This window comes from Saccopteryx leptura, chromosome 8 (assembly GCF_036850995.1).
Source record: "Saccopteryx leptura isolate mSacLep1 chromosome 8, mSacLep1_pri_phased_curated, whole genome shotgun sequence".
NCBI classification, from domain to species: Eukaryota; Metazoa; Chordata; class Mammalia; order Chiroptera; family Emballonuridae; genus Saccopteryx; species Saccopteryx leptura.
In genome coordinates, this window is record NC_089510.1 from 41150532 (window position 1) to 41155784 (window position 5253).

The window sequence follows — 5253 nt, forward strand, 5'->3', positions numbered from 1 at the left end:
CAGCCTTTCAACAAAGTCTATTTCTGATGGAGTGAAAGTCATACTAATTCTCCCTGTCCCTGACAATGGGAAGTCTTTCTTCCTCTTAATCAGTACAGTTTGCAGGGTTCAGGTGATAAAAGTATCCTGAAGAGGGCACTGTGGGATCCTAGTACTGTAATCTTCACAAGTTGCTTAATGGTTTATGACAGATAGACAACTGGGATTGGCTGATCTCAGCACACTCCTGGACCGCACAACCCAGGCGCCTCTTACTCACGACTCTCAAGGTGGGTGGTCTGTTGCCCTCCTACTGCGTCTTCACTCAGACTCTGTGAAGTGTCTACCTTTCTCCCAGCTATGGCTCAGCTCCAGGCACCTGAGGAGTTTCACCACAGCATCAGTGCACTTTCCTCATTAAGGCAAAGGGAACAAACGCAAGCCAGGTGACTAGTTAAGAAAGTTACAAAATTAATGGAGAAGGGGTAGAGGGTAAAGGACAGACATTCCAACTGAGAGGCTGGTTGGCCATTGGGGAATTTCTTGATTAGCTGCCACTAGGAATGTTTAAACTCCAAGAGGCACTGGCTGGCTGAATCTCTAGCTAGAATACATAGGTTCTTCTTGGAGGAGAGGCTGAAGGAGCAAGTACCAGAGTGGAAGGAACTTCCAGAAGGAAAAACTAGGGAGGGCTCACCATCCAAAGCCTGAGAAGGAATATCTTGTGGTATGTAAGTGAGAAGTGGAGGCTAGCTATTCTTTTCACCTCAGAACAGTCACAACAAACTGCCAACGCACTGACTGTTACTTGCTCCAAGCCCCGCCCCAAACCACACTCATTGGCATTGAATTTATAACCCCTGATTTGATTGGCTCCTGAAGTACAGTCCTCAAAGGTGCTACAAGGCATCATTCCCTTGCACATCTTGAGCAACCACTGAAGCCTTAGCATGTTTATATTTTTTTATAAAAAAAATAATAGTGAAAAGGAACCTCCAGAAATTTTATTGTTATGTTAATTTAAAGCTTTGGTACAGTGAATTTCTGACAAAGGGCCCATGAAAACTATTTCTCCCAAATCCTGGTAGCAGTGAGTTTCCTCAATAAGAAGAAAGGATAGTAGACATTTTAAAAGCTGAGGACACAGGTTTCTGAGTTAGGAGGAAAAAAAAAAGAACAGCTATTTTGGGTATGTAAGAGAATGGAAATCAAGAAAGCCAGGCAAGGAGAACTTTCACTTCTGCGTCACTTACTGGGGAAATTTTTAGTAATAATGATATACTAATTTTTTTCTTTTTTGTGTGTGTGTGACTGAGACAGAGAGAGAGAGAAAGAGAGAGAGACACACACACACAGAGGGACAGATAAAAACAGACAGACAGGAAGGGAGAGAGATGAGAAGCATCAATTCTTCGTTATGGCACCTTAGTTGTTCATTGATTGCTTTCTCATATGTGCCTTGACCAGGGGGCTACAGCAAGGGGTTGAGTGACCCGACCCCTTGCTAGAGCCAGCGACCTTGGGTTCAAGCTGGTGAGCTGTGCTCAAACCAGATGAGCCTATGCTCAAGCTGGCGACCTCAGAGTTTCGAACCTGAATCTTCTGCATCCCAGTACTATGCTGTATCCACTGCACCACTGCCTGGTCAGGCACTAATTTTTTTCTAAGCATAATATGTAAAGGATATTTTAATTGAAATTGCTTAGTAATATTATCATAAAGGCTATTTTCATAGTCCCATGCTTACCATAAAATATTTTAGGATACATATAGCAATGAATTTGAAGTCTAGATACTTCTTTGGCTCGTGTGATACCTTTTAAAATTTTACTCACACAAAGCCATTGTGAAGCTATTTCAATCCCTATGAAAAGAAATGTGCATTAAAAAGAGGTCAAGGAATGGGAAAGTGAAAAGCAAACCTACTAAGACAGAAGTAAAGTATAGGCTAAAGAATCTGATTAAATTCTCCTCCTAGCTCACAAAGAAGCATTCACAGCTTCATATATGGTCTTGTGGCCACAAAGCAGTAGACTTTGCTGAAAGAAATTCTCTTCACAAAATTGACAATGTAAATCCATTTGGGGCATTGTCAGTCAAGAAAACTAGGAAAGACTTTTAAAACTGATTGTGTACACTTAATATTTTAATGAAATAAAAGTTGAGATTGTTTATGTGTAACTCATTTAGATGAAAATATAAAGATCACATTCAAGGTATCTTCTATTAGATTTCAAATTAGACTGGCAAGGAAACAATCACTGTAAAAAAGATATTGGCATTTATTTTGGAGTTATTTTATTTTCTGTTCTCTGTGTTTAATTTTTTTCCTCAATATCACTTAATTCTACCCCAGTTAATACAAGGAACAGGTCGCTATGCTTTTCTGTCATTTATTTGGGTGCATTTCAGTGAAAAATAGTCATGGTTATTTTTATAATATCTATTGTGATTAATCTTCTCTCATTCATATTCACCTTTGAAAATTTTGATTATGTTGTTAAAAAATTTCACCATTGTTGGGCAAATGAGTTTGTAAAATTTGTATTTTTTGAGTTTGCTCACTTTTAGCGTTAAAAAAATGGCGCTGGGCAGTGCCAGGTATGTGATCTGTGAAACCGCAAATTACCTTCCTGCTTGGGAAGGGCCATTGTCTTGCTAATGTTTGCTGTTGAGAGATTTTCACACCAGAAAGTTAAGAGAAAGAGCAGAAGGGGAGGAGAGATTCTGCTCCCACCACTGAGAGGTGCAGTAGGATTTCTTTTTCCTCCCTGACCCCTTGTCCTCCAGGGCAAAAGCAGGTTTCTGGCTTTTCCCTTGGCTTTCTTCTGCCTTGCCTGTCTTGGTGCGACACCAATAAACAGAATGGCCCACCATTCTCCAGCTTCACTGTTTCTTTACCGTCTGCCCAAATTCAATAAGAACCTGCATGCGAATGGCCACGATGGTGGCAGTCCTTGACCTTACAACCATTATTACATGTAAAGCCGGGGCCAGGGCCACTATCACAGCCGCCCTGCCCATGCAGGTTCGCATTGGATTCGGACAGTCGGTAAAAAAACAACAGAGCCAAAAACTGATGTGCTGTCATCTTTAATTCTAGCTTGCACCCGGCGGGCAAGTAAAAATACACACTGGGCTCCAAAACCCACTCACATTCAGTGCTCACAAAGCTACTGACTTATCCGAGTTACCTAGAATCAAAGGTTTCTAGCTCACCAGCCTTATTCTCCTCAGTTCCCCATCTCCTTCCTTATCCCAGATACAAACTCTACACAAACTGGCATCTCACTCAGCACTCCGCCATCTTGGCTGCTTCTCCTGGCCTACTCCACGTGGCCTTTCTCTGCTCTCTGCTCTGCTCTCTCCTCTAATGATAATCTCAGGAACCAAGAGAGCAAGCTCTCATTCTGCCCCCATTTTATAGTGTAGAAATCCAAACCTTTAATCCAATATACAAAACAGGGAAGTCTCTAATACAAAGTCACTTATCTGGGGCATGATGGTATTGCACCACCCCACATCAAAAAGGGTAGGAAAGGCTTAATCCCAGAACCAAGCCCCAGGCTACAAGGATTCTGCCTGCCCACAGCCTGCCCCCAACACACATTAATATCACCTGGGCAACGGCCTCCACGTGGGCAGCGCCACTTTAACAAAGTGAGCATAATACATTTTATCTGCCCAACATTACATTTAAGTGTTGTATGATAATATACGAAGACCTATTGATGCTGTCTGTGATTTTTTCTTTCATTTTAAAGTGAAATCTACCCTTTATGGTTAAGAAGTTTAATGTATGTTGAAATCTATTGACTTCTAATTTTAATAAACTGATTTCTTAAGAAAAACTGTTTAACTCATATCCCTTCAGAACTGTTTTGGTGCATAGTAAATGCCACAAGAGTGACATAGCTCGTGTACTATAATCATTCAGAAGAGACAAGGTCATGGTCACTTTTCACTGAGATGATTGATGAAATGTTCTCCAAAGGAATCAGGATTTGATCCTTTTTAAGATCAGCAGGAACTGGTGGAACAGGTAAGTGTAGTGAAGAAATGGAGGTATTTGGCAAAATAGAAATCATCTTATCTGCATTATTTCTATGTATTTCAAGGGAATGCAGAGATAAATTACTTGTTTTAAAGCAGCTTACTTGCACGTAAACAGTTATCAATAATGTGGTATGTATAATAATAAAAACAGTTCTGTTCAGTATTGTTGGAGAAGGTCATGGAGTTATGAATGTTGGTTGTCTTAGAGCTAGACCCAGGCAGTTGGAAGTCGCTTACCCCTCCCCTGTCCTTGGAATATATATATGTTCAGCCCACTGTTCCCAAAGTGAGAGTCATTTTCGAGGACACAGCCTTGAGAGAGCAATGTTTTGTTGAGACCATCTGAATGGTATATTCATGAGACTGAACAGAGGTAAGCCCTCTATGTGGACTTTTAAAATTTTGACAGGTGAGTGGGAATCTACTAATCTTGCAATTGCCTAAAACAAGCTTTGTTAAGTAGGTTCCTTGTTTATTAAATCTGCTGCCTGCCAGTCTGGAGTGGTCTGCCTCTTTCTTCAGTCTCTCCATGTCCTCCGTGTATGGGGGCCAGTTTTAGGGTTCACCCAGAGCCCCCATGTTTTCAAACCAATGGTTATTTATACAAAAACATAATGAACTTTCTTTGAGAATGAATAAGAGATTGGCATCAATCAGGTAATGTCTTAGCAGATTTTAAGAGATAAACTAAGGTTACACAGGATTTTGTGAAATACTATAATGTATTTGGGATATTATCAATAGTTCACTGTAGTGGGACATTGGAGCAATATTATGTCTTGTTAGGTAAAAGACTAAGGAAGCTGAGGAGTAAATATGCATGATGGGAATTAAGATAGAGTCAGTAGTTGAGTACAGCATGATTGAAAAATGGTCTCAAAAGTTGAAAAGTTGAGTAGACAGAAATCTTGATTTCCTACATGCTGCTCAACACTGCAGACTGCCATTTCTCCAAATGGCACATAATTCATGTCTCTCCCCACCCCCATTCCCTTTCTCTTTGTTATTTAAAACTGAAAATGGAAAAAAAAAAAGTGTTTTTTCAAACACTTTCTCATTTTCCCCAATTACCACCTCTGAAAAATAACAAATTTTATTAAGATAAGAAAGAATGATTAATAGAGGCGTTAATGGCTTCACTGGAAATCCCACCTGCCCCTGCCTCGTCTGCGCCTGTGTCTGGTGGGGAGGATGGAGGGGGAGGAGTGAAGCGCAGGC